Genomic DNA, 10,004 nt, shown 5'->3' with positions numbered 1-10,004 from the left:
GACCTCCGGAACGAATTAAGCACCGTATTTTTCGCTCTATAAGACGCACCAGACCATAAGACGCAGCTAGTTTTTGGAGGAGGAAAACAGGAAAAAAAATATTCTGAATCCCAAAAGCCAGAACAGCAAGAGGGATCTGGCTTCTGGGATAGCCGTGCAAAGCCTCTTCAGGGCAGCGGGATGAAGGCTCCCCCTAGAGCCGTGCACCCTTTAAAGAGCACATGGAGTGTGTGTGTGGCTCTTGGGGGCTTTTCCCCGAGGTGGAAAGACGCACACCCATTTCCCCTTTTTAGGAGGGGAAAAGTGTGTCTTGTAGAGGTACCACTGTAATGGAGAAAATAAAACAGCATTTATTAAACAGGGGGAAATTGCTTTTCCTTAAAAGGTCCCTTCCCACCTTTCCTCCAGTCACTCAGCTGCTAGATCTCTAGGCCACCCTGATCCTTAGAAACTGTAAACTGCAGATAGTTAACCCAATGCATTCACCATGCATCATTCCAGTTAAGCTGGTGGGAGCTGGTAGGGCACAGTCACTGCCTTCTGGCTGGTGGAAAACTCCTGAGAGAGAGCAATATGACACTCCTTTATCCTCCAGGCTTGGCCGTTGGGTCTTGTTTATGCCTCATCCTTTCGGACTGTTGTTATCCTTGGAGAGAGCTCTCGTCTGAGGGCATGGAAGATCTGTGTCTCATGGGTTTTTCCCTCCAGGTTTATGCAATTATGGCTGACTGGAAAGCCACTCCTGCACAAGAAAAGCAGGGCAACAAACAACAACTGAGACATCTGTGGTATGCAAAAGTTTTAGGACTTTAGCAGAAAGTGAATTGGAGGCGAAGCAGCCTGTCCCCTGCCGAAACTTTTGCAGGGGCCAAACAGTGCTGAAAGTGAGATTGCGTATAACCACCCAAACACCATCATGACCACAAGTCATCACGAGGGCACAGTAAACTTGCTGCACTTGTGTGACTCACCTGTTGACTAGTTGCTCAACCCAACAAGGCACTAAGTTCAACACTCCTTGCCAGCTGGCTGGAGCACACAGTCCCACCTCAGGACCTTTCAAAGGTCAGAGCAGCTTCCGCCAATTCTGCTCCTCCCACCCAACCACTCTGGCCCTAGAGCTTTGGATGTCAACACAGCCCAGTTGGGCCATTGGGTTCCTCAACTGAAAGTCTTTTATCTCTGTCTCACTCTCAGCTTTAGAAGCTAAAGGCCACTCAGGCAAGTCCTTCAGAGGCCCTATTAATACATCTTTCTATTTATTTGCTACATTTACATCTCACTTCCCTTCCACCAGACACCTTGAGGTGACCCATGCTGGGTTCCCCTGTGGCCTCTTCCATTCAGCGAGGGGCTGATGAGGTTCCTCCAGGCTATGATTCAGTCTTCCGGATTCATGAGCACTTCCAGGTCCCAGAACTTGGCACTGAGAAGGATTATTTGATTCCCCCACCTCTCTCTCACACACAGCAACATGTACAATCCATATAGTATTGTATAGCCAAGACTGCAGCATTAAGGAACCAAGAAAAAAGCTCAGGATCTGTTCAAATGATATACCTGATTGGGCACTGTACCCAAGTACCGTATTTTTCGCTCCATAAGTAGCACCTGACCATAAGACGCACCTAGTTTTTAGAGGGGGAATGCAAGGGAAAAAATATTTTTAAAAGGAGCGTTGAGCTGAGCCTGTATGCATCCCAGGTTCTGCTCAGCGCTCCCTTTCACGAGCCGTGTGGAGCGCTTGCAGGCTTTTCCCCAGGAGGGAGAAGGGCAATTCCCCCATCTCGTAGAAAAGCCCGCAGTAGCCGCGTACCCTCTAAAGAGCGCACGGCTCCTGCAGGCTTTTCTATGAGGAGGGAGAAGAGACTGACTGGCCGCGTCAGTCCCTTCTCCCTCCTCAGGGAAAAGCTCGCAAGAGCGTGTGTGTGGCTCTCGGGGGCTTTTCCCGCCTGCATTCACTCCATAAGACGCACACACATTTCCCCTTACTTTTTAGGAGGGAAAAAGTGCGTCTTTTGGAGCGAAAAATATGTTAAGTTTGTTACAAGGTACATGTCTAGCACTCATATCCTTACATACACTACCAAGAGCTTTAGGACCTTTTGCTAGAGTTATAGTGTGTGTTTGTTATGAATATGTGTTTTCCCACTGAACCTTACCCCCAAAAGCTTACTCACACAGTTTCACTTATAGCAATTACCTGCTTAGGAGCATTCTCATCAGGGAACTAAGTGAAACTAAGTGAAACTGTACTCCCCCCCCCCTTTCCCCCCTCTTCTTCCTAATGTCTCAACAAATGAAACGGATCTGTAAAAAATGTTACTTGGAGAAAAAGAGAGAGAGAAAGAGACTGCACATACTTTTGTAAACCAAGAAAATCTTTAATAAAAATACATTTTTTAAAAAGTGAAACTGTACCCTCAGAAGCATAAAGGTAAAGGGACCTCTGACCATTAGGTCCAGTCATGGCTGATTCTGGGGTTGCAGCGCTCATCTTGCATTATTGGCTGAGGGAGCCGGCGTACAGCTTCCGGGTCATGTGGCAAGCATGATTAAGCCGCTTCTGGCAAAGCAGAGCAGCGCACAGAAACACCGGAGTGATACCTATTTATCTACTTGCACTTTGACGTGCTTTCAAACTGCTAGGTTGGCAGGAGCAGAGACCGAGCAACGGGAGCTCACCCCGTCGCGGGGATTCAAACCACTGACCTTCTGATTGGCAAGTCCTAGGCTCTGTGGTTTAACCCACAGCGCCACCTGCGTCCCCTCAGAAGCATATATGCATATAAATTTGATTGCCCTGGGCAAGATAAAGCAATAATAATAATAATAGTGAGGAACTTGACAGCTTATATAAATGCTGCTTCAGAGAGCAAAGTTACAGTAGAAGCAGGCAGCAACTTGCACACTACAAACAAAGCTTAATCTAAAGAGGACAAGGAGGTTCCTTGTCAAAAGCTTAGACAGAGAATGTGTGACGTTTGACACACTCAAGCTAAAAGTACAGCAAGAAAGGGAGATGGGAGCGAATACCTGAAGCAAAGCTGTCAGGCCCGTCCTTCAGAGCATAGAGTGAAAAAGGGTCCATGTTGGAGCTGTTAGAGCTGACCAGCCATTGAAAATCATCATTTTATTTGTATGCTGCCTTTTCACAGTTAAAACCATGCTCGAGGCTGCTTACAGTATGAAAAGATTTACATAATTACAAGTAAAGCAAAGTAGTCATAAAAATAAACAAAACACATTAAAAACTACACAACCAAACTGAACATTTTCCACATGAAAATAAAGATACAAAAAGTTAATATCAGTAATATCAGTTAACATCAGTAACAACAGCAAAAGCTTCCAACAAAACTCCCCCCCAAATACCCCAGTCCTCCAGGTGGAGGAAGGCTTGGGGCCAACATTAGCTTATGGAGAAGGGAAGGGGGTCTTTTAGATGAGTAATTTGGTAAGAACACCTTGATTATTCATTTCTTACAAGTTCGTGTCTGCTAGCTATTCTGCTTTCCTGACTTTGTTGTTGTTGTTGTTGTTTAGTCATACATCAAACATTAAAAGTTTCCCTAAACAGGGCTGCCTTCAGATAATAGTAGTAGTAGTAGAGGTAGTTGTTGTTGTTTAGTCGTTTAGTCATGTCCAACTCTTCATGACCCCCTGGACCAGAGCACGCCAGGCACTCCTGTCTTCCACTGCCTCCCGCAGTTTGGTCAAACTTAGTTGTAAGCTGAAATAATATAATGCTAGTGAGAAACGAACTGGTTATCTTTGCTTGTTTCCTAAATTCTAAGTGTTTTTTCTATTGTCTATGTGGAACCCACTCCTTTTACAGGAGGGGCAAATTAAACTTTGGTAACTCCAGATTACTGCAGTGTCTTAGATCAGGAAGCATTCCAGGCCTGTTCAGAATAAGGACTTGTACCAGGGTCAAGTCCCATGGACTGCAAGAAGATCAAACCTATCCATTCTTAAGGAAATCAGCCCTGAGTGATCACTGGACGGAGAAGAAGAAGAGTTTGGATTTGATATCCCGCTTTATCACTACCCAAAGGAGTCTCAAAGTGACTAGCATTCTCCTTTCCCTTCCTTTCCCTTCCTCCCCCACAACAAACACTCTGTGAGGTGAGTGGGGCTGAGAGACTTCAGAGAAGTGGGACTAGCCCAAGGTCACCCAGCAGCTGCATGTGGAGGAGCGGAGACACGAACCCAGTTCACCAGATTACGAGTCCTGAGCTGAGGCCATCCTTCAGGTTGCCTTAGGACTCTTGCAGGTCCTTCTTCAGTGGCGCTGGGCTCCTGCACAGATCCTCCTGCCTCTTTCCTAAAGGAGGACTCTCCTGGGTCAGGAAAGAGCCTGGCAGAAGGTGGGTAATGCTCACCTGCTGCCCAGCAGCAAAGACAGTTCCCTGCAGCTCAGGGCTAGCCCAATACATTTTGCCTCTGTAATAAACAGAAATCTGCCCTTATTCCCTTATGGGGGACACAAGAGCCCTTACAGAGTCCTTTGCAGGTTCTCCATCGGTCGGAGAAAATAAAGAGGCCAAGCAGAGAATATTGAGAAGCAAAGCAGCTAGTAAGCCTGATCTTTATTGAACTGTTGAAACAGGGTGCCCCCTTCACACGCAGGAGGAGGAGGAGGACCCAGAACAAAGGTGTGTCCGCCCTTTAAAAGGTAAAGGGACCCCTGACCATTAGGTCCAGTCATGGCCAACTCTGGGGTTGCGGCGCTCATCTCGCTTTATTGGCCGAGGGAGCCGGCGTACAGCTTCCGGGTCATGTGGCCAGCATGACTAAGCCGCTTCTGGCGAACCAGAGCAGTGCACAGAAACGCCATTTACCTTCCCACCGGAGCGGTACCTATTTATCTACTTGCACTTTGACGTTCTTTCGAACTGCTAGGTTGGCAGGAGCAGGGACCGAGCAACGGGATTCAAACCGCCGACCTTCTGATTGGCAAGTCCTAGGCTCTGTGGTTTAACCCACAGCGCCACCCGCGTCCCTTATATAGACAATTTAAATTGCCCGCCCTGTAGTCCAAGACCACCCCCAGAAACATCATACCTACATCATGGAAGGGGTGTAGCCTAAGACCCCCCCCCAGATACATCATACTTACATCACAGAAAGGGCGGTCTACAACAGAAATCTGAGTGCATTGTTTACCTCCTGTCTGGCAGGTTACTAATCATGCTTACTTGATTGGATACCCTGGGGAGCCTGGCCAGTCTTTTGTAATGATAAGTACTTAGTTCCTGAGCCAGGTCATAGGCTCACCCTATTCACACACAGACCTACCCTTAAGACAGGATTTGTCAGCCAAAAGGCAATGGGGAGGCTCCCCCACCTCCTCCCTCCTTGCAGAGAAAACGTTTGGTCAGTTTGGGAGTGAAAATGGTTTCAGGGCGGTCCTCCTGTGCTACTCCAGACATGTGGTCCACACATCTATGTATGCGCTTGGTTGGTACATTTATGAACATTTATGATATATATATAAAAGACCTTAATTTTTTTTATTTCACCTCCTTTACCACCACCTGAGGTGACTGCAGGTGACCTGAGGGGCATGCTGCAGCTTGGGGGGGGGGGAATGAGGCTGGAGAGGAGCAGGAAGTGGCAGAGGGAACTCCCCGCCCTGCGGGATAACTGGGGTGGTGATGGCGACTACTATCTGCAGCCAAAGGAGGAGGAGCAAAAGCACATAAGGATGCTCTTTTTTTTTCAGATCTGCCACCCTTCCCAGCCATCCCCAGCCTGCTGCCTGAGGCGACTGCCTCCGTGAGGCCAATGGGTGGGCCGGTCCAGCTCCAGCTCCCTGGGGCAAGAGCCCAGGGCAGGCTGTTCTCAGATACCATATTTTTCACTCCATAAGACGCACCTTTTCCCTTCTAAAAGGTAAGGGGAATGTGTGTGCGTCTTATGGAGCGAATGCAGAGGGGAGGCAGGCAGGAAAAGCCCCCAAGAGCTGCACACAAGCTCTGTGCGACTCTTGCGGGATTTTCCCCAGGAGGGAGAAGGGACTGACGCGGCCAGTCAGTCCCTTCTCCCTCCTCGTAGAAAAGCCCGCAGGAGCCGTGCGCTCCTTAAAGGGTGCACAGCTCCTGTGGGCTTTTGCGGGAGGTGGGGGAATTGCTGGAGAGGCTGCGCGCGGCTAAAGAGGAAGCCAAGACAGCCAGCGGGATGGATCCCGATCGCTGTCTTGGCTTCTTTGCTCTTTGGGGCTGGGGGAGGGGAACCCGGGCTTCCCCCGGCAGCCCCAAGAAGCTCTGGGAGAAGCTGGCAGACTGTGCGCAGCCTGTCCGCTGCTCTTTGGGGCTGGGCGGGGAAATAATATTTTTTTTCTTGATTTCCCCCTCTAAAAACTAGGTGCGCCTTATGGTCTGGTGCGCCTTATAGAGCGAAAAATATGGTAACTCCACCAATGCACATAGGATCTCCAGGAATGTATGTCTGCATGTCCAGGTACCTGGGGGAAACATCTACAGAATCAGATGAACAGAATGGCGATCAACCATACCCTGGGCCACTAGGGAAATTGCATGCTGCCTCATTGTGGGAAGGAACAAGAGACATGCATGCGCACACTCTGGAATAAGTTTAATCATCTCTCTGGAGGGCTTTGGAGATGGGCTGGTAGAAGGGCTGGCTCTGTTAATTCTTAACTTTTTCGCCGGCAGCTGTTGGTACATCTTGGGTGGGGAGGCTTGGCTCGCAAGAGGGCAACGAGGTCTTTGCAGCCCTTTCCCCCTGGGCAGGCGGAGTCTGTAGAGCTCACCTTGGAAGGAGATGCTCACATGCGCTGGGGTTACGCAACTAGGCTCATTAAGCCCTGTGACTCGGGACATGCGAACTCCTCGAGGCTGAACGGTGGAAACCTAAGTACCCAGTTACCCCTCATGTGAGGCATGTCGCCTTTGAAGGAAGGATGGCCACGTACAATCACAGCAGGGCAATTTCTGATGACCTCTGGGGATTAAAAAGCTACTGGCAGAGATGGGAGCCAGGAAAATGATTATTACCCCTGTCATGTGGCATGCTCTGCCAGGAGAGATTCAGCAGCTGCTTTTTGTTTCAGCTACGGACTTTTCTATTCGATCAGGATTGCACAGGCAATTAAGAATGCATCCTTCCGTAATCGTTCACTGATTTCTGATTTTAATTTTTATACGGTTTCTGGCAGGGTTGTCATATTTCAAAAGGTTATAATCTGGACACAAAAGTTGTGGAGCTCTTTAAAGGAAGTTTAGCCATACGTCCAGATTTTCCCAGGCACTCCAGCTATTTCTGCCCGGATGGTGCTTCCGACTGCCGTTTCCCGGGTATGTCTGGAGAATTACGGACATATGGCAACCCTATTTTACCGTATGGTTTTACGTTAAATTGTTGAAAGCTGCTCTGCTTTTTCAGAGGGGAAATACAGTGGTACCTGGGGTTAAGAACTTAATTCGTTCTGGAGGTCTGTTCTTAACCTGAAACCATTCCTAACCTGAGGTACCACTTTAGCTAGTGGGGCCTCCTGCTGCCGCTGCGCAATTTCTGTTCTCATCCTGAAGCAAAGTTCTTAACCCGAGGTACTATTTCTGGGTTAGCGGAGTCTGTAACCTGAAGCGTCTGTAACCCGAGGTACCACTGTACAGCAAAAGCAGGACACAGGAAGTGCCTAGTGTCTGGCCCAGAAGGTCTTGCAAGTTAGCAAGCCCAATTGCTGGACTCCACAAGGGGCGGAAAGAATTCTCTCATGCTTGAGTCCTGCCTGAAGGTCTCCCATGGGCATGCGATTAGTCACTGTGAGAACAGGATGCCATTGTTCTGATCCAGCGGGTCCTCCTTATGAGCAACCAGAGAGGTGCTGATCAGGCCCCAGCCCTGAAACCTGTTTTTCAGAACTGAGATCAGTCCCGAATAATGGCTAATAATAAGCATCTTAAGATTTTCCCCCTACACTGAAGCAGGTTTCTAGACTAGGGTGTGAGGCCTAAACCCTTAAAGAAGTAACAACCACCACCTAAGCCCTCAGTTGGCAATCTGATTGAAGTCCCATGTCTTCAGACCACAAAACAAAATTCTGTAGGTCAGGATGCAAAAGCTCCACCCTGCAAAGGCCTGTTTCTTGTTCCCACCAGTGTTTCCAGCCTCCTTTCCTCTTGAGGCTGGAGCAAAACACCTACCCTCATCTTCCAGACAAGAGGCCCTTTCATGAGTCACTGTGGAGAAGCTTTTCCAAGCTTGGTTTGGGTCGCTTTCGGTTGACTCCTTCTGGCTGTGTGGGAGTAATGAGGCCGGCACAGATGAGGCAGAGTCAGCTGTGGACCAGCTAAGTTATGGCTCCTCTGGGATCCTGCCACACTCTTCTGGAGGGAACCTCCGCTCTGGCCTCCAGCAGTGCTGCCTTTGGAAGTCACGTGTGAATTCACCCTCAAGATGTCTGGTGCCTTCCACTTTCAATTGCACAAACAATATAGGGTTCAGTGTGGGAGGACTTGGTGTGAATAAGATGCTTTTGAATTATGGTGCTGGAGAAGACTCTTGAGAGTCCCAAGAAGATCAAACCTATCCATTCTGAAGGAAATCAGCCCTGAGTGCTCACTGGAAGGACAGATCCTGAAGCTGAGGCTCCAATACTTTGGCCACCTCATGAGAAGAGAAGACTCCCTGGAAAAGACCCTGATTTTGGGAAAGATGGAGGGCGCAAGGAGAAGGGGATGACGGAGGACAAGATGGTTGGACAGTGTTCTCGAAGCTACCAGTATGAGTTTGACCAAACTGCGGGAGGCAGTGGAAGACAGGAGTGCCTGGCATGCTCTGGTCCTGGGGGTCACGAAGAGTCGGACACGACTAAATGACAAGAAGATGAGCCTGTTGGATCAGGCCCAAGGGAGCCCGTCTAGTCCAGGAACCTGTTCTCACAGTGGCCAAACAGATGCCCCAATTGGAAACCAGCAAGCAGGATATGAGCACAAGAGTGATCTCCTCTCCTGTAGTTTCCAGCAACTGGTATTCAGAAGCACTGCTGCCTCAAACTTCGGAGGCCGAGCATAGCCATTGTGGCTTGTAGCCATCCATCGCCCTCTCCTCCCTGAATCTGTCCAATCCTGGTTATGTAAACTTTCAGAATATTTAGAATTCGCCAAACTGACAGATATAATAAGACAAAAACCAAAAAGTGAAGTCAAAAAGGAATGGGAGTGTCTAAATGAATACCTTAAAAGCCAAGGTTCGAGGACAGAAAATCTGGCTGAGCCTGGAATAACCTTGTGAAGTGAAAGGATAAGGAAGAGGGATTTATATCTAGATGCTAGGATAGAGATGATCAGGAAAACAGGAAGACACAATGAGAGATAAAGAAGATGCTGTGGGATTGGTGGAAGTCAATGTTTGTTTTTCTTTTTAGTGTTTATATTATTAACTTGTAAGATATGGATTTGTGGTTTTTTTGTTTTTTGAATGTTGGTTTTTGTGTACTGTTATTTTTCGTGTTGTTGTTGTGTGGAAAATACTATACTATAAAGAATATAAAGAATAAAAATAAAAAATAAAGACACTGTCCAATCCTCTTTTAAAGTAATCCAAGTTGGTGGCCATCCCTGCCTCCTGTGGGAGCAAGTTGTTGTTGTTGTTTAGTCGTGTCCGACTCTTCGTGACCCCGTGGACCAGAGCACGCCAGACATCCCTGTCTTCCACTGCCTCCCGCAGTTTGGTCAAACTCATGTTCGTAGCTTCGAGAACACTGTCCAACCATCTCGTCCTCTGTCGTCCCCTTCTCCTTGTGCCCTCCATCTTTCCCAACATCAGGCTCTTTTCCAGGGAGTCTTCTCTTCTCATGAGGTGGCCAAAGTATTGGAGCCTCAGCTTCAGGATCTGTCCTTCCAGTGAGCACTCAGGGCTGATTTCCTTAAGAATGGAGAGGTTTGATCTTCTTGCAGTCCATGGGATTCTCAAGAGTCTCCTCCAGCACCATAATTCAAAAGCATCAATTCTTCAGCGATCAGCCTTCTTTATGG

The 10,004-nt window shown here is 48.3% G+C and overlaps 1 long non-coding RNA gene across 1 annotated transcript; it reads left to right on the top strand.

Annotated features, from left to right (window-relative positions):
* Positions 1 to 318: 318 nt before the first annotated feature.
* On the top strand, positions 319 to 2,381 carry LOC310769957. Its single transcript, XR_014551890.1, has 2 exons — positions 319 to 1,586; positions 2,041 to 2,381. It is a non-coding gene; the product is annotated as an uncharacterized lncRNA (long non-coding RNA).
* The last annotated feature ends 7,623 nt before the right edge of the window (positions 2,382 to 10,004 follow it).

The sequence above is a fragment of the Podarcis filfolensis genome (genome assembly GCF_964270895.1).
Source record: "Podarcis filfolensis genome assembly, chromosome: 8".
Classification (NCBI taxonomy): domain Eukaryota; kingdom Metazoa; phylum Chordata; class Lepidosauria; order Squamata; family Lacertidae; genus Podarcis; species Podarcis filfolensis.
Note: the sequence above shows the minus strand (reverse complement) of the source record. Positions and strands in the feature narration are given on the sequence as shown.